Genomic DNA, 20,003 nt, shown 5'->3' with positions numbered 1-20,003 from the left:
AGGTCTAGCCCAGGCTCCACCTTGCAGAGCCTGCTCGGAAGAAACTGAGGTGGTTCATCTCTGCTCCTTCCTTCCTGATCCCTCTCCCCAGCATGTCCTATGCAAGTCCAGGGCCCCAGTGCAGCCAGGATGACATGGGAGGGGAAACCCATAAGAAAGGGGAGGTGAAAGGAAACTTTGGGGTATGGGATAAAAGGGGTACTGAGGAGTCAGGGATGTGGGGATGTGACCCTGCCAGGCCCTCCTGGCCCCAGCTTGTACCTCTTGTCTCTGCAGGCACAGGGCGAGCTCCCTTGGGAGGGCAGCTTGTTACAACAGCTGCAGTAAGACCCCAGCTGGAGGCATGTGCTAAAGCAACGTCTGCTTTTAGGGAGCCTGTGACGAGCTGCTCCTGCTGGGTCCTGGTTGGCTTCCAGCTCCTTGGCCTGAGCCTTCACTAACTGGCCTCTGCACTGCTGGCCGCCACCCTCTAGCTCGACACGAGCAGCCCCTCACCCTGCTTTTGTTCTCTCTCACCACTTGGTGCCTCTCTCTCACCAGAGGCTTCCAGCTCAGGACCCCTCATTCTCTGCCCCCATGGCTTGACATCCTCCCTCCTCACCCTCAGGGCACACTCAGATCCTGGAGCCTGTTCCCTACTGAACCCCATTTGTCTCTGGCTTCCACCTCGCCACTGGACCCCAGGCAGGGACCATGCACACCTGCCGTATTAACTAGGCAAGGGGTCTTCAGAAAGTTCATGGAAAGATTCCTATTATCTTTTAATTCTATGTTTCCACGAACTTTTTGAAGTACCCTCCTATTTTCTTACTTTCTGTATTCTTGATGTTCTGGCATGTGGGGCCTTATTAACCAGGGAGAGATCACCCCTTCCAGGGCTAGCCAGTTCTTAAAGATAGCAAACAATTGCCTGTGAGCAGGCTTTCCATGTGCAAACCAACCAATCCACAGCCCATACCCACCCACTCTTTTCTTTATTGAGCTCTCACAGGTGGAGACAATATTCCCCTGTCCTAATCACCCAGGGCCAGGTACCTGACAGCTCAGGACAGCCCTTACACCCTGGAGTCTGCTGAGATTATTCTAACTAGTCAATCCTAAATCCATTGAGCCCAGTTACCCTGCATCATCCAGTCCTTCCAGCAAAACTACAATGAAGACTCAAGCCCCGCTTTTCCCTCTCTCCTTCTGTCCCCCCACCGCCCTGGTGTTTCCCTCATGGCCTCGCATGGCATGCCGTGCCTCCTGTTTCTAGGGATCTCTGAGTATAAAGACTTCTTCCTCGTGACAGCCATTTCTGTGTCTGTGTGTCATACCATACCCGATTGAAACAAATCCCAGGATCCTCGTGACAGCCATTTCTGTGTCTGTGTGTCATACCATACCCGATTGAAACAAATCCCAGTTACACTTTAAGACACCTGCCCATTGGCCTTCTGGGAACAGGCATCTGCCAAGGACACATTCCTCTCAACCTTCCCACATGCCTCTTTCTCTTCATCCACGAGTGGCCTCTCTGGGGACACTCTGCAGCCAGGCACATGGCCTCTTTTTCCTCAGTCCTGATGTCCAGCAGCTCCTGGAGATATGAGACTTAAAAAGAATAAATTTCCATATTTAGGGAAAGAAAGAAAAGAGGGCAGGACCATTTCCCAAAATGCTGAGGCCAGACTACAAACTGGATTCTGGAACAACCTTAGAGTCACTTGTAGACGAGCAGGACACCAGAGTCCCTCAACACTTCTGGAGCACCACGGGCAAACCAGAGAAGCCACACTGACCTCAGCAGCCCCCAGATCCCAAGACCTGGAGGGGGGGAACTATTTGCAGCAGAAAGAGAGCCAGCTCTTCTGGGGTTTCCTCTTTCTGCACAGCGAGTCTCTGGTGGCTACTGTCCTAGTTTCTGGTAGCAGCTCCCCACTACAATTTTCCTTTATTCTTTCAGGTCCAATGCCATGCTAAAGTACCCCCTACCCCAGCCTCTGGCACACACCAAGTTCCTTGCCTGGAACTTTGTGCCCACTGCAGCCTACTTCAAGTCTAGCCCCAAGCCCACCTTCAGTTCTCTCTCCCATTCCCATTGCCCTCTCCTTCAGCCCACATTAGGGCCAGTGGATTCCTTCAGAGTCCAGAACAAGCTTCAGTCTTTCACCTTGACTGAGATTCAACACCAGCAATGGCACTGGTTGGAGAAGTAGCTGGAAGGTTTGTGGGGATCACCCTCTGTGGTCTCAAGAGCTCAGCAAAGCCGTAGTCCTCCAGCCCCAACCTTCTCTGGAGCAGCCTGGCCTCTGGGCTCTACATGCCAGTCTCCATCCTTCCTGGAGAATTTCCTATTAGCCACACCATCTCAAAGTACCTGGGGCACCGCCTTCAATATAAAGTCACCCAATACCTGAGGTGCCAGGCTCACAGACTCCAGGGGCCCCTTGCATGATGCAGCTTTAAGACATTACCTGGGACATCCCAGCCAAAGGGCAAACATGGCCTCTGTGTTTATGGACCAAAGACAAAGAATCTAGGGGAGATTGGATTGAGGCACCAGGAGGCTTCACGGAGGGGCTCAGCCAGGCTCCTGGTAGGGAAGGATCTAGGGAAGGGCTGGTGCATACTCTCGCAGGGCCCTAAAGCTAACTCCCAAGTTCCCCATGCAGCGCCTGGGACTGACTCTGAGAAGGAGACAAAGAAGGACTTGGTGAGAGACTTGGGGAAGGATTTATCAGAAGGCTCATGGAGAACTAGACAGAAGCAACTGGAAAACAATCAATCAGATCCATGGGGCCAGGTCCCTGGCTCATGCACCACTCCTGCCCTGCTGCTGCCACTCGTTGTGCACTGAGAAACCAGAAGCCTGGTCCTGTTGGTGGTCAGGGACGTCACCTGCAGCCCTCGTGGGAATTTTCCTCTTTGACCCAGGTCCTGGACAGGTGCAAGGAGCCACCTGGTGTGGTTTCAGTTGAGGCAGATGTGAAGCTCCCAGAAAAACCAAGTCACTGTCAGCCCAGACCAGTGGAAACCAGAGCTGTCTTCATGGGCAGTGTAGACCCTGAGACTCAGGTGGACGTGACAGCTGCAGTCTCCTCCTCAAGGACCTGAGACTTGGGTGGGGACTTGTATGAGAGGAAAGTCAGCACAAGGGGAAACATGGGGCACTGGCAGAGCCTGCGGATGGGCATTCCTGCAAGGACAGAGCTCCCTCCTGCCCCGAGCAAGGGAGAGTGGTGAATGCCATTCCCTGCAGCCACCAAACAAGCTCACAGGGCCTGAGATGCCCAAGGGTGGACAGATGAGTCAGACACCAACCAGGATAGACACACCTGGAAAACTGAGACACAAAGCACAGCAACCGAGTCTGCTGCCTTCAAGCCCACCAGGGAGCCTGTGTCCCCAGCCTGCACCCAGCAGCATGGGCCAAGGATGCCGGAAACCTCTGGCCACTCTCTACTACACAGGCTCTGTCTTTAAGAAGGCATTTCTTCTTCTTTTTTTTTTTTCCTTTTTGTCTTTTTTCGTGACCGGGAACGGATCACAACCCTCAGTGTCACGCCCGTACCGGACCAGGACCAGCAACGGGATCGCAACCCTCGGTGTTGCACCCGCACCTCGCGGTCCAAGAAGGCATTTCTTCTATTCAGCCAGGAAGTCTTCCTCCATCCCTTCTAGGAGGAAATTTCAAAAAACAAGAGTTAATCCACTTAGAGGAGATCTGGTAGCCTCTTGCTCTAGTGCATCCTCTGAAACGGTGGTCTCTGTTTGTTAGGATGAAGGACATATATTCTTCCCTTACAGTTTTTTTTCTTGTCATAAGAAAATGATGTCTTCTATCTGTGCCATGTTTGGGATATAGGTTTATAGTATCCCAGGAGCTTGGGCTTAGAGAAATTCAGAGCCTAGCTTCAGCTCTTATCAAGTGCTTGCTTTGGCTTCTAAAAAATGGCCATGATCGTGCAGGGAGGTTGCATACCTACTGCTGTCCTGGCTACCCTCATGTACCTACTCTTATGTCCTATTTCTTAAATACTTTATTTTTTCATAATATAGTCTTTTTAAAAAAAAACAAAATGGAAAATTAATATAAAAACACTCACGGGCTTGTCAAAGTAAGAAAACCCAGTAGACCCAACCTCAAGATATGGATTACCCAGTCCTCTAAAACTTTGTACAGCTACAGGGGTAGGTAGAGTTGCACAAGAAAATATGAACAGTGTGTTGATACAGGTGAATTTAGAACATGCAATACTTCTTAGCCTTCAATGTTGATAATATCAAGTTGGCACAAGAATTGGTGAATTTACTTAACTTGAATATAGTTTTGAAGCCAATATGCTTTTGTTTCAAAGTCAAATCACTCTTCCAAAAGACATGAACCAGTTATGTCAATGTGGATGCATATATTAAAGGAAAAAAAGCTTAAATATTCAATTCAGTTATTGAAAAACCTTTTTTTTGTGGTAAAGCAAATATAACAAAATTTACCACTTTAACCCTTTGGAAGTGTACAATTCAGTGGCATTAAATACATTCACAATGTTGTACAAATATCACGACTACCTATTTCCAGAATTTTTTCTTCTCCCTCACCCCCAAAATAGTTACTCTCTATTTCTCCCTTCCCCCAGCCCCTGGCAACCACTGATTTGCTTTCTGTCTCGATGGTTTTTCTATTCTGGACATTTTTTATAAATGGAATCATATAACATGTGACTTTCTGTCTGGCTTCTTTTACTCAGCCTAGTGTTTTCAGGGTTCATCCGTGTTGTAGCGAGTATCAGCACTTCATTCCTTTTATGGCTGAATCATTTTCCATTGTATAGATATCCCACATTTTTCAAAACCATTCATCTGTTGATGCACACTTGAGTTGTTTCCATCTTTTGTCTGCTCTTAATAGCGCTGCTATAAATGTTAATGTACAGGTTTTTGTTTGAACATCTGTTACCAGTTTTGTTGCTTACATACCTAGGAGTGGGATTGCTGGATCATGTAGTAATTCTATGTTTCACTTATTGAGGAACCACTAGTCAGTTTTCTACAGTGGCTACACCACTTTACATTCCCACCAGTAATGTACGAGGGTTCCAATTTCTCCACATTCTTGGCAACACTTGTCAATTTCTGTTTTGTTTTTGTTTTTGTTTTTTTTATAGCCATCCTAGTGGGTATGCAGTGGTATCTCGTTGTGGCTTTTATTTGCATTTCCCTAATGACTAATGACATTGAGCATCTTTTCATGTGCTTGTTGGCCATTTGTATATCTTCTTTTTTAAAAAAATTTTTTTATTGAATCATAGTTGATTACACATATTTTGGGAGTTCAACACTGAAATATGTTGATCAAATCAATATTACTAGCATATATTTTGTTACAAATCGTAATTATTCTTTATGCCTCTTGTCCATCTCTCCCCATGCCCCTTTCCCTCCTCCCTCCCCCCAATTACCCTAGATTTCTTCTCTCCCTCTGAAAGAAAAATGGTTACTCTGTTGATTTCTTGCCTAGATGATCTGCCCAATGCTGAGAGGTATGATCAGGTCCCCCAATATTATCATAGAACAGATGCTTCTTCTGTCACTCTGAAGTGAGCTTTGTGGAGAGAGACATCCTCTTCTTTTCTTTATCTCTGCTGGTGACTCTCCTTGTGTCAATGCACTCCAGTGGCTGGCAGGCCATCTGCATGATGGCTGTGGCCTCTAGCTGCTTTTGTGGCAGCCAAGTTTATTGTGGTGGTTGTGGTGGGCCCCCTACATGGAGGTGATGTTTTTGGCATGCTCCTTGGTGCTGGTGGTGTGCCTGGTTGTGGGTGCAGATCCGGTCCCCGGCTCCATACCCTGGGACCCTGGGTGGGCTTTGTTCTTTTTTGGACGTCCAGTTGTCTCAGCACCATTTGTTGAAGAGACTATTCTTTCCTCCAGGAATGGTTTTGACACCCTTGTGGAAAATCAGTTTGCCAGAGATATATTAGTTTATTTATGGACTTTCAGTTCTATTACATTGATATGTATGTCTACTTATGCCAGTATTATACTATTTCTATTTTTGATTACTGCAACTTTGTATTAACTTTGGAAGTATGAGTGTTCCAACTTCATTCTTTTTCAAAAATTTTGGACTATTAAGGAGCCATTGCAATTCCACACGAATTTTAAGATGAGCTTTCCCATTGCTGAAAAAAGGGAAGCTGGAATTTTAATAGTGATTGCATTGAATCTGTAGATCACTTTGGGGGTTATTGGTATCTTAACAATATTAAGTCTTTCAATCCATAAACACAGATTATCTTCCCAATTATTTAAGTCTCCTTTAATATCTTTCAGCAGTATTTTGTCATTCTCAGTGTACAAGTCCTACAAACTATAGAAGAGGAGTGAACACTTTTTAACTATTTCTGATTTCCATGAGGCCATCACCCTGATACCAGAGCCAGACAAAGACATTCCAAGAAAAGAAGCCTCAGATCAACAACCCTTATGAAAATAGGTGCAAAAGTGCTCAACAACATAGTAGCAAACCAAATCCAGCAGCACATTAGAAGGAATATACACCATGACCAAGGGGGATTTATCTCAGGAATGTAAGGATGGTTCAACACACGAAAATTGATCAACGTAATACACTATTAGAATGAAGAAAGGGCCGGCCCGGTGGCGCACTGCTACAGTGCGCCGCTTGGGAGCGTGGTGGCGCTCCCGCCGAGGGTTCGGATCCCACATACAGACCGGTTCCTGCTCGCTGGCTGAGCGAGGTGGGGGAGCAACACTGAGGGTTGCGATCCCGTTGCCGGTCTCTCTTTTGCTGGGGGTCTGTTGGTGGCAAGTGTTTTGTTTTATGCTTGTGTGCTTAAAAAATAGTTTTACTGGTTGTAGAACCCTAGGTTGACAGTTATTTTCTCTCAACATTTTTTAGACACTTCTCTCTTCCATTAGGGTTTGAGAAAGGTGAGATGTCAGCAGAATTGTCGAATTCCTTTAGAGTTATCTTCTCTCCTCCCTGGTTGCTTTAAGATATTCTCTTGATGCCTGGTGATCTGCAGGTTCACTATGACTGATCCGGGGGTGGCTGTGAGGGTGATCTGTGCTTCTCAACTTCCAAACAAAATCATCACACTGGGGCAAGTGGGCAGTTTTCTAGAAAAGAGGACTGCCCTGTCATTCTGAACCCATGAAACAAAAGGAAGAGATGTTACAATTATTCTTACTCTTAACTCAAGGATTTTTCCTACAGCCAGGTCAGCAAACAACTTACTTTAAAATAAAGCGCACACCTGCCAAGGTTGGCCTCAAGGGGGCGAGCGTCCTGGAAGCTGGCATGTTAGTGGCCTCTGACCTGGGAAGGCGCTGTGGGCTTTCCTCTCTGCTGTGCCAGTTTTGTGCAGAGCTGGGGAATACCAGGGAAAAGTGCCCCGTCACAGGTGACTGTCCAGCTCCATCAGCCCTGGGGACAATGACACCGTATTGATATTGCTATCCAAATGGCAATTCCAGCAAGGATCTCGACCCTCAGTTATGTCTGGGATTCTCTGGCATTAAAAAGTGGATCACATGACAGTTACAGAAGGTTACTCTTCTGACATGACCTCCACTTCTCAAATTTTCCCTGGGACAGAAGGTGCTTTGTGGCGCTCAAGAACTAATCCCATCAGTCAGCAGAGAGGCCCCTCCTTCTGCTTTCTTTTTTTTTTTTTTTTTTTTTTTTTTGTCTTTTTCCGTGTCCGGCAACGGATCGCAACCCTCAGTGTCGCCCCCGCACCGGACCGGGGACCGGCAACGGGATCGCAACCCTCGGTGTCGCCCCCGCGCCTCGCTCAGCCAGTGATCGCAACCCTCGGTGTCGCCCCCGCGCCTCGCTCAGCCAGTGATCGCAACCCTCGGTGTCGCCCCCGCGCCTCGCTCAGCCAGTGATCGCAACCCTCGGTGTCGCCCCCGCGCCTCGCTCAGCCAGTGATCGCAACCCTCGGTGTCGCCCCCGCGCCTCGCTCAGCCAGTGATCGCAACCCTCGGTGTCGCCCCCGCGCCTCGCTCAGCCAGTGATCGCAACCCTCGGTGTCGCCCCCGCGCCTCGCTCAGCCAGTGATCGCAACCCTCGGTGTCGCCCCCGCGCCTCGCTCAGCCAGTGATCGCAACCCTCGGTGTCGCCCCCGCGCCTCGCTCAGCCAGTGATCGCAACCCTCGGTGTCGCCCCCGCGCCTCGCTCAGCCAGTGATCGCAACCCTCGGTGTCGCCCCCGCGCCTCGCTCAGCCAGTGATCGCAACCCTCGGTGTCGCCCCCGCGCCTCGCTCAGCCAGTGATCGCAACCCTCGGTGTCGCCCCCGCGCCTCGCTCAGCCAGTGAGCGGGAACCGGTCTGCACGTGGGATCCGAACCCTCGGGCAGGAGCGCTGCCGCGCTTCCCAAGTGGCGCACCTATCCAGTGCGCCACCGGGCCGGCCGCCCCCCTTCTGCTTTCTGCACACCAGGAGCACACCCCTCCTGCTTTATCTCCAACCCAGACCCCAGCAGGTCGAGGACAGAGCTCAGGTCCCTGTGCTGGTTTGGATCTCAGCCAGACACCCCCAAAGTGCCTCCACTGCCCGTGATTATTCTTTCTGGTGCTGGTGGAGTAACAAAGGCGTGATGCAGCACTGCTTGTGGACCCCCAGATGGTACATTCTGCTGTGATCCCCATTTGACAGCAGAGAAAACTGAGGCCCTGAGCAGGCACATGGCCGGCCAGTGTCAGAACCAGTGTCTCTGTCTTTTCTCTTTCCTCAGAGCTGCGCAAAGTCTGGGCAGCAGTCTGGCCTCTGAGGGCCTCCCTCCTCAGCCTCCTTGCCCTCCTGCTCGGCCCAGAACATTCCTTTTTCCTATTCTCCTGCAACCCGACAGAGCCCTGACACTCGTACACACCACCCGGCTCGGCCACGGAACTGACTCCCACTCAGAGTGAAAGCAGTCACTTTTCTTTTCAGTGAAAAATGAACTTGACCTTTAAACCTGAAGTCTGGCATTACCTGAAGCCAAGGTGGCTTTGGCCTGAGGTCAAACAAGATGACAAGATGTCAGGATGGCCTTCGCTGGCCAGTTATCCCCTCCTGCCAGGTGGACTCTTGTGCGATTCGTTCTCTTCAACTTCTGACCAGCGATCACCTTGACCTTGATTTTAGGGAAGCAAAATACAGACTTTGCAATAATAGGTGTTTTCTACAAAAGTATGTTGAGAACAGAGAGAGAATTGCGGGAACCTCAAAGCTGAAACAAGTTTGGTCAAGTTGGGAAATGCAGCACGGCAGGTCGGGCCGCCAGCCCTCAAGGCCTGCAGGGAAAGTTGACCCGTCTTTCTACACTGGGTTCTGTTCCTGCACCGGGCAAGTTTCCACAGTGTAACTTTGGGCACATCCTCTACATGCACAACTGAGCTCATGTCAGCTGAGCGCTTACAACGTGCCTGGCTCTGTACTGACCATGCAGCATGGATTCATTATTTGGCTTCTATAGTGGGTTGAATGGCGGCCCCCAAAAGATACATCCACATCTGAATCTCCAGAACCCATAAATATGACCATATTTGGAAAAGGGGTCTTTGTAGATGTTATTAAGGATCTTCAGTTGAGATCATCCTGGATTATCGAGGTGGGCCCAATATCCAACGCCAAGTGTCCTTAATTAGGATACACAAAGAAGAAACCATGGAGGAAATCATCACATGAAGACAGGGGCAGAGACTGGAGTGATGCGGCCACAGTCTCAAGAATGCCTGAAACCACCAGAAGCTGGAAGAGGTGAAGACAGATTCTCCTCTAGAGTGTCTAGAAAGAGTTGATTTCAAACTTCTGGCCACCAGAATTGTAAGAGAATAAATTTCTGTTGGAATCCACCCAGTTATGGTAATTTGTTAACAGAAGCCCTAGGAAACTGATAGAGTCACCCAACAACCCTGGGAAATAGGCATTGTTATTATTTCCTATTTTGTAAAAGAGAACACCGAGGCACAGAGCCCAGATAACTTGTCCAGGGTCCCAAAGGCAGGAAAAAGCAACACCAAGATGAAAAAACAGAAGAGTGACCCCAGAGATCATGCTCCTAGCCGCTGCCTGTGCTGCCTCTGCTCTGTTAGACTGCTAGAATGTGCCTGAAGTAAATAAGCATTACCATCCCATTTTGCAGACGGAAAAATGAGGCAGCCTTGGAGGAACTGTTGGGGGGAAAGCCTTGCTGGCACGTTCAAGTTCACAAATGGCTCCGGTGCACGTTAGTTTTCTTCATGCTCCCAACCAGCTGGAGAGGTAGCTCTTATGGTGCCCATTTTCCAGATACAAACACTGACATGGTAGCTCCTCAAGAGTAGGGACAGTTCACCATAGCTCCCCTGAGCTAGCCCCAAGCCTGGTGATGTGCCCAAGGTCACACAGCCTGCCAGCGTGGGATCAGGGACCCAAGTCTCAGTTTTCTAACTCTAAATCCTGTGTTTTCCTCTTGCTGAACAAATGATAAGCTCTACTGTCCAGACTATAAAGAGAAAATGGGTGGAGGACAGGAAGACACTGTGAAGCCTGAAGAGGGCGTTGGTGGCAGTTTTGGGACAATGGGGCTTTTGCCTTGAAGGTTGGGAAGGTTTAGACAGGTGGAAAACATGAGGCAGAAGAGATGAACTGACACCCAGTTCAGGGCAGCTAGGGCCTGGGGCAGGAAGGAGGCTGGGAGCCGGGGGGGTAAGGGGACCCAGATCTGCTCTGCATCCTCTCTCCTCCTGAAGGCCTCCCTGGACCCCACCAACCTTCAGCTGACAACACGGCAGGCCTGAGACATCAATGGCAGGCCTTGCAGTTCCAGAGCCTTCTTCATTCATCAGAAATCAGAAGACAACTCTGCAAAGTAGATCTGTTCCTGGGGCGGGCCATGCTGGCGCATGCAATTTTGTAAATTTCCCAGGAGCCCTGGAATGTTGGCTCAGTTTCAAGGCCAGGCATCTGACTTTGCCACACTTCAAGGCAGTGTTCTGGAGCATGAGGCAGGACGCCTCTCGTTCTCACGAGTCTGTTTTTGTGGTCAGAGAGCGGTATGTTCTCAGGAGCACTGTTTTTCAAAGGGGATCATCGCTGATGTGAGTTTTGGGAATTCTCTTCCTGGCCTTTGGTAATCAGTTTCTAGAAAAAACTTTTCCTCTTTGTTGTTTAACTTCTGCTTTCACCACTGCCCCCAGGCCCAGGAGCTGACAGTGAAGGATCTTTCCTGAAAGAAAAGGGGAGGGGAAGGTTGTGGGGAGAGTCCTGGCCAGGAGACAGGATCTTGGGGCCTAGTCTTAGCTCTGCCTTTATTCAGGGTAATGAGGACAAGACTGGATGCTAAAGTCAGATAGACCCAAGTTCAAGTCCCAGCTAGATCCCTTCCAGGCTGTGTGGCCTTGGCCAAGTTGCTTAACCCCTCTGGACTGTCAAAGTGAAATAATAAAGCATGCAAGCCATAGATTTGTGGTGAGGCTGCAGTGAGATAACGCACCCAGCACCGCACGTGGTACATGGTGAATGTTCAGTGCATGATGGTTATTGGGTCTGTTACCCTCCTTCCTTCGCTGGCTCCACCCTGCCACACAGCTGATCTACCAGGTTCCAGCCCAAGTCAGGAACTCTTCCTCTTGTGGTTGCTTATTCCTGGAATTCTTGTTTCCTGGCTCTTTGGAAGCCTGGTTGCTTTTCATTTTCAAATTCAGGGGCGATGCCACCTTCACACAGCACTTGTCTCTGGCCCTGTCTCTCTACACCCCGCTCCCCAATCTCTGATAAGGTAGTTGGTTTGATGCCTTCTCATTGGCCGTGTGCTGTACTAGACTGCACGCTCCGTGCAGGGAGAGACCACATCTTTCCCGCCCGCTGTTGTACCTACATTCCCTATGCAGTTGATTGTGTAGTAAGGATTGACAATGAATATTCAATTCATGTTTGTTGATTTAATGATTCCTGATGTCTGACACTAGGGAAGTGACCTGACCCCTGTGGGATTCCGTTTCTCCCATCAGAAAAAAAATAGAATGTTGTAATAAAATGCTGAAACATGTTCTTCCCCTAAGTTGCTCACAAACCTGTAAATGAGTTCAAGGGAACCAGGCAGTCAAGGCGACCAGCTGCTTCAGAAACGTGGCCTCCTGCTGCCCTCTGGTGGACATGATCATGAATGGCACCTCATTTTTTCTTCTGGTCTGTTTCTAGCTCTGTCAAGAACTGGTAGAAAGTGGGCCACTTTAGCAGAATAAGACTTTAGAAAGAAAAGTATTCAGTGGCCACAAAAGAGGCCAGTTCTTTTTCATTAGGACACACCTGACACTGAGCCATGGGACATGGGAAGCTGTTAGATGCAGCAGGAAGGGCGCAGATGGGACTGAAGCCACCGCTTCTTCCCTGGGTGGACTTGGGCCTGATTCAACCCTCTCTGAGCTTCTATTTCTCATCTGTAAAGTGGGCATAATAATATCTACCTCAAAACTGATGTAGGATTAAATAATGTAAAGTGCTGAGCATGTGGTAAGTCCTCAATAGAGGTTAGTACCCTCTTGGCACTTGATAAATTTTGTATGAATAAAATGAAGTCACAAACATGAAGGAAAATGTCACCACCTAGAAGAAAAAGAGCTGTAAGTTGTGTGTAAATGAGCAGGAAGTAGGTCTGTATCCTGGGGAGAAAATCCTGGACTTGGTGTTAGGAGCATTGGGATCTGGATTTATTAGCTCTGATACTAACTAGCTGTGTGACCTTGGGCAAGTCATGTCACCTCTCTGGAGCTCAGCTTTGTCTTCTGTGAAATGGAATCAGCTAGAAGACACTCAGCTTCCAGGAACAGAAAACGCAGCTGGCAGTGGTCAGCAAACTATGACCCACAAGCCAAATCTGGCTTGCCACTGTTTTTGTGCAGCCCAGGGGCTAAGAATAATTTTTGCAATTTATTTTTTTTTTATTTTTTTATTTTTTTATTTTTTTGTCTTTTTTCTTTTTTCCGTGTCCGGCAACGGATCGCAACCCTCAGTGTTGCCCCCGTACCGGACCGGGGACCGGCAACAGGATCGCAAGCCTCGGTGTTGCTCCCGTGCCTCGCTCAGCCAGTGAGCAGGAGCCGGTCTGTATGTGGGATCCGAACCCTCGGACGGGAGCGCCGCTGCGCTTCCCAAGCAGTGCACTATCCAGTGCGCCACCGGGCCGGCCCCAATTTTTGCAATTTAAATAGTTGAGAAATCTTGAAACTTAATGAAGGCTTCTTGTTAAGATGGCAGAATAGATGGTCCCCAGAGTCACTCTCTCCCACAAATCAACCAATTTACAACTATTAAAAAAGCAACAACAGCCAAGCTGGGGCCGCTAGAACTCAGGGAAAGAGGAGGAGAGACCTACAGAGTGCATGAAGGCAGGAGAAGTCATGACGAGAGAAAGAAAAGATCACTCCCACCATTTCAAACCCTGGCGGCTTCAAGCCTGGAGCTGGTGAGCACATGAAGCAAGAGTTGGCAAAAGCCACAGCTGTGCCCTTCATGTGGGATTGCTTGGAGGCGGCAGGGGAGAGGAGGGCCTTGGTGGCCCTCAAGCCAGCAGGACCACTGGCAGGGTTCCCGTGGACCCACATAGGAGCAAGGAGCCATAACAACTGAGAGGAGGAGCCTCTCAAAGGCTGGCGAGTCATGGTGAGGGACGGTATGGCCCGTCCCATAGGAAGTGTTTGGGAGACATGGCAGTGGGGGAGACAGGCCACCAGAGGAATATTGGGGCACAGCCTGGACAGCTCATCTGCCTCCCAGTCAGCACAGGACCACTCAGTGGAGACTGGTCGGGAATGCAGATCTGCAGGGGGTGCAGTTTGCTGGGGAGTCTCAGGACCAGACCAGAATTTCCACACAGCCCAGGTGTGCTGGAGCTCACAAGAACCAGAAGTACATACAAGGTCAACCATTAAAACCTGAGCTGCACAAAAAGCCTTCCCTAGTGAATCAGCAGCAAAGCAGCAACTTAGCTCAACTACAGGGCTCAAGTGCTGGTCCCCACAGGAAGTTCCCCCATTTTAGAAATAAGCAAAGAACAACAAATTAGTTCTAGTGCAGAGTTTAAGTGGTGGGAACAGCAAATAATCCAACACAGAACAGAAAAAAATATATATATCCACAGACCAGAGACAAAGCTTGATATTAATTAGTAAAGTTCTCACATCACCAAAGAACACTTATAAAACGTAGAAGGACTGGAAGCCTCCTGGGCTCCTAAGCTGGGCAGTGGGACACCAAGGCCCTCGGCCATGCCCCCCTAACACCCACAACCAGCCCAGCAATGACTGAGCCACTCTGGTCTCCCCTGCAGGAATGAGGGGGGTACCACGGGCCTCACCCCCACCCCTTTCCTCCTGCCACCCTATTTCCTTTCCCTTCCCCTCTCCCCTTCCCTGCCAACTGCTCCACAACATCTTAGAATGTAAAAAAAAAAAAAAAAAAAAAAAAAAAAAAAAAAAAAAAAAAAAAAAAATACACACACAATCATAAATAAATAAACTTTAAAAGAAGTTGAGAAAAATCAAAAGAATAAACAATATTTTGTGACACATGAAAATTATATGGAATTCAAATTTCAATGTCTATAAATAAAGTTCTATTGGAACCCAGCCACGCTCACTTGTTTACATATTGACTATGTCTGCTTTCTCGCTACAATGTCAGAGTTGAGTGGTTGTGAAAGAGATTGTGGCCTGGAAAGCTGAAAATATTTACTATCTGGTCATTTACAGAAAAAGTTTGCCAAACTCTGACTTTATTGGTAAAGTTATTTAGTCATCTCCCGTAACATCCCTGCGGTTCTCTTGGCCTTCTCTCCTGGTCACATGATGGCAGTCTAGGTTCCATGAGTCACATCTACACATGACCTACATTCAAGACAGGAATTAAGGAGCAGGGAGAAAAGACTTTCTCCTGCCATGGCTCTTGTACCCAGGAAGAAAATATTTCCCGGAAGCCCTGAAAGAGCTTCCCCTATCTCATTGGCCAGAACTAGGTCACATGGTGAGCCCTGGACTGCCTTAGCCCAGCAGGGCTGCAAAGGACCTGCCCTTCCTGAGATGATGGGATCTGGCCTTAAACACAAACAAAACCAGGGTTCTGTTAGCAGACTAGGAAGAGGGCAGAGGGCATGTGTCGGCCAGAATCTCTAAGATGCCTTGCACTCCCAGCATCTCCAGTTTCCAGTTGCATGATCCATTTCAAAACTTAAATTTGAATGCTTTTTTTTTTTTTTCGGCACATTTTGTTGACTTGAATTCTCTCTTTGGAACTCAGGGTGTATTTCTGAGCAATTTTCTTCATTTAGGATTTTTTTTTTTTTTTTTTTTTTGTCTTTTTTCCTGACCGGTAACGGGATCGCAACCCTCGGTGTCGTGCCCCGTACCGCGACCGGCAACGGGATTGCAACCCTCGGTGTTGCACCTGCACCACGCTCAGTCAGTGAGCGGGGACCAGTCTCCACATGGGATCCGAACCCTCGGCGGGAGCGCCGCCGCACTCTCAAGCGGTGCACTCTCCAGTGCGCTACTGGGCCGGCCCCATTTAGGATTTTTTGATCTGCTCTTTCTGCTTTAAGTTTTGCTTGGTTTGAGGCTTTGCTCTTCGTGATGGTTCCCAAGGGCAGTTCTCAATTTTGGCCCCACCTCTGCCTCCATGAATGAGAGGGAGCAGGCAGGAGACAGGAGAATTTCCCAGGGCTTCATCACAGCCGAGCCTGCTCATGGAGGAATCAGAACAGATGAACAGTTCGCCAGGATGGTTAGACCAAAATCCTGTTTGGCTTCTGAGAGAAGAAAGGGCAACCCTTTGAATTGTTTTCAGTTCTATACTGCTCAGAAAGAAATTGGAGGAAATGTAGAAATGCATCCTGCAACGCAGCTACAGCTGGCTAGAGCTCGTAGAAGAGGGAGCAGAGCTTCAAGTACCAAATGGAAACAGTTTTGTAGGTGAATAAAAAAAAGCAATTTAATAAGCACTTAAATCTGAAATAATAGCCTCCCTGCTATGAGAAAGATAGGGAGTTGCGGTAACAGACACAAAGGAAAACATCACAAAAATGAAACAGAAGCCAAAAGAGCCCATGCAGCAAATGAAAAATGTGGTCAGAAGTCTCAAGAGAGGAGTAAAGTCCTAACACACATCCTCTATCCAGAAAGCAGGTGGTGGCTTAGAAAGAAAATGCAGAAAAGAGATGGCAGGCTACAGCGCTCCCGAGAAGGAGGAATGTCCTTGAAAGTCTTCTTAACATGTAGGTGGGTTTCCTGATGGAAGATGCTTTTTGAATGCTCTGTACCTGGTGTCTTTTATATGCCAAGGAAAAACAGGAAGGTGAATCCAAGTTCCCACAAACAAGAGGGGTGGGAGTCATTCCTAACCTGTGAAATTCAAAAAGAATGAAACCATGTGACCCTTCCACACATTAGTTTCTTCATATGTAAAATGGAAATTTTAGTGCACACGTGGCTCAGTTGGCACCTATTCCAACTCCCTTCCAGTCTGTCTTCCTGTAATATAGAAACTGTACTGTAGAAACTGGAAAGCGGAAAACCAAGTTTCTCAGACTCCTTTGCAGCTGGGGTGTGGGCACATGGCCTGGTTCCCACCAGCCAGTTACACTAATTCAGGACTTGGGTGTGGATGTGAGCAGAGCTGCACCCTGGGAGTCTGGACCACCTGGAAAGCACAGAGGCAGAGGTGCAGGGTCTTCTGGGGAAACTGGAGAGAATTTTCCTCGTTCAGTCCCACACATCATGGGCATCAATTAACAGGTGTGAACAGGAGAGGGCTTCCTGTGAGAACAGTCCTGCATGAATTGGGACATTTTAAGGGCTCTGTTGACTCTTGTCCAGTACTATCTTGGTTCTGAGTACCATTCATGCTTGAGTCTTTGGTCCTCCCAGAAAGTCCAAAAGATACCTAATAAATAAACTTTAATAGATCTCTTTCAGTATGAACTTGCTGATGTAGACTGTGTTGCTTGCAACCCAAGGACCTTGGCCTAAACCACACATAAAGTGTGCCAGTTCCTGGCACGTGGCACATCCTCACTATATGTTAGCTGATAGTCTGTATTATCTGAATATTCTACAAAGAAGTGTGACATTTTAGATTCCACTGATTTCTCTCCAACAGTAGTGACTCTTGTAAGCCCTCTCCCCTAGGGGTGAAAACCGTAAACTTGCCAACTCACGGTACTTGTCATTGCCAGGTTTTTTCCAGCTGAATGGGTGGTGGTGGGATGCAGAGGAAGAGGAGGAGAGAGAATGATGCTCATGTATTTGGCTTAAACCCTTAGGTAGCCCCTGAGATGACTGGACCAGTTCTACAGAAGACGCAACACTTAGGTATTAGCTCAAACACACTTCCTATAGAAGAGCTGCAGGTGTGTGTGTGTGTGTGTGTGTGCACCCGCGCGCACTGACTTCAGTTGGCAGACCCACCTCCTCTCCTCTCTCACTAGAATGCCCCAGAGCCCAGCAGGTTGGGCAGGGAGCAGAGGCATGGAGTAGCACTCACCACGGGCCAAATGGGCACGGGCTTACCCATGGCAGCTACTTCCCTGCGCTCACAGTGTGCTCACCATGTGTCATGCACCATTTAAAATGCCCTACCAATATTAACAAATGCAATCCTCAGAAAAACCCTAGGAGATACGTGCTATTATGAATCCTCATTTTACAGACAGGAAAACTGAGGTTCAGAAAGGTGAGGTGACATACCCAAGGTAGCACAGCTGGTGGGTGGCAGAGCCAGGATTTGAAGCCAGGCTATCTGATCTCAACATCCAGGCTTATCAACCACCTATTCCAGGGTGGGGGTGGGGCAGAAACCCCTGTAGCTTGCCATCTTTCCCATGTCTGTAAAGGTAAAGGCACTTAGCGAAGTGCTGGCACACAGTGAGTGCTCAGTAAATAGTAATGATCATTTTTATTCATACCCAGGAACGAGGCAGGCTATGTCCCTCCTGAGCACTCCTGATCTGCAGGAGGCAGAAGATGCAAGTCAGGAAAAAAATTGATTAAAAACAGATGCCAAACTGGCAGGCAGGAGGGAGCAGGCAGAGTGTGCAAGTCTGTCTGTCTGCCTCACTGTTGTCACACTCTTACAGCTGAAGAGTGAACACTTAGCGAGAAAAAGAGCATACATCAGCCCACGTTTCTCTAGATTTACATTTTTTTCCGCTTATTGGAAAGGAAAAAAAGAACCAAATGTTAAAGGCATGAAAAAAATCAAAAAGCAAGATATAGAGGGGGAGGGGAACCAGACTGACAGCTCTGTGGAAACTGAAAAAACGCAAGTGACGTGGAGTCTGTGTCAATGCTCTGACACCCCGAGCTGTTATTGATTAATGCTGTTGGGTGGAGAAAATGGGATGTGAGAAATCGGGAACCAGACTGACAGCTCTGTGGAAACTGAAAAAACGCAAGTGACGTGGAGTCTGTGTCAATGCTGTGACACCCCGAGCTGTTATTGATTAATGCTGTTGGGTGGAGAAAATGGGATGTGAGAAATCNTCCCTCCTGAGCACTCCTGATCTGCAGGAGGCAGAAGATGCAAGTCAGGGAAAAAATTGATTAAAAACAGATGCCAAACTGGCAGGCAGGAGGGAGCAGGCAGAGTGTGCAAGTCTGTCTGTCTGCCTCACTGTTGTCACACTCTTACAGCTGAAGAGTGAACACTTAGCGAGAAAAAGAGCATACATCAGCCCACGTTTCTCTAGATTTACATTTTTTTCCGCTTATTGGAAAGGAAAAAAAGAACCAAATGTTAAAGGCATGAAAAAAATCAAAAAGCAAGATATAGAGGGGGAGGAGAACCAGACTGACAGCTCTGTGGAAACTGAAAAAACGCAAGTGACGTGGAGTCTGTGTCAATGCTGTGACACCCCGAGCTGTTATTGATTAATGCTGTTGGGTGGAGAAAATGGGATGTGAGAAATCGGCAAAGGGTGATCATCCAAACTTTGGAGGGAAATTCAATCTCAAACACCAAAGTGAGGGGAGGGCTGGGAGGTGGAGAATGTGGGAACCCCCAGCCTCTGGGGAAGGAAGGCCTGGCAATGGGGCCTCCAGTGTTAGTGTCCCTGTAGTGGCAAGAATTTACCTCCAGGGGGCGATCGGCTCCCTGCACCAGGAAGATGTGGCTGCAGGGCGGGGCATGGGAAAGTGGGAAGGACAAGGCTGAACCCACACAGGGAGGGAAGAGGGATATACTCCCCAAGAAAAGGACACCGGGGCCCCAGCTCAGGCTGTGCAGCAGTGCTGTCTTCACTCAGCAGGAGCTTGAGCAGGGCCAGCTGGAGTCATAACCAGGCCATGAAAGAGTAACTGTAAAGAGAGTAAAAGAACATGGCCAGTGGGACCAGAATTAGACGCACTTCAACTCAGCAACCGCAGAAGGGAATTTTTCATCAGTAATTGTTGCCCATGAGAATTGCTTTTCTGGGAATGACAGGCTCATTAAGGAAGGAATGGAGATGATGCCCTAAATCAGGGGTCAGCAAACTCAACTGCAAAGAGACAGCTGTTAAATATGGTAGGCCTCGTGGGCTCTCAGGCTCTGTGGCGACCCTGCTGGTATAGCGTGCAATTAGCTACAGACAATCAGTAAATGAGTAAGCGTGTCTGTGTTTCAATAAAAGTTTATTTATGGACAATAAAATTAGAATTTCACTGTTAAGTGAATGAAAAGACAAGCCATAGACTGGGAGAAGATATAGTTGCAAAACATGTCTGATAAAGGGACTGGTTTCCAACTTATACAAAGAAGGCTTAAAACAATAAGAAAATAAACAATTCAGTTTGCAAATTAGCAAAAGATCTGGACAGTCACCTCACCGAAGAAAATATACAGATAGCAAATAAGCATATGAAAAGATACTTAACATCATGTGTCACTGCAGATTAAAACGACAATGAGAACCCACTCGCCATGTAGCAGAATAGCTAAAATCCCAAACCCTGACTTAAATGCTGGTGAGAGGGCCGCCCATGGCTCACTCGGGAG

The sequence above is a fragment of the Galeopterus variegatus genome, unplaced genomic scaffold (genome assembly GCF_000696425.1).
Source record: "Galeopterus variegatus unplaced genomic scaffold, G_variegatus-3.0.2 Scaffold1538, whole genome shotgun sequence".
Classification (NCBI taxonomy): Eukaryota; Metazoa; Chordata; class Mammalia; order Dermoptera; family Cynocephalidae; genus Galeopterus; species Galeopterus variegatus.
Note: the sequence above shows the minus strand (reverse complement) of the source record.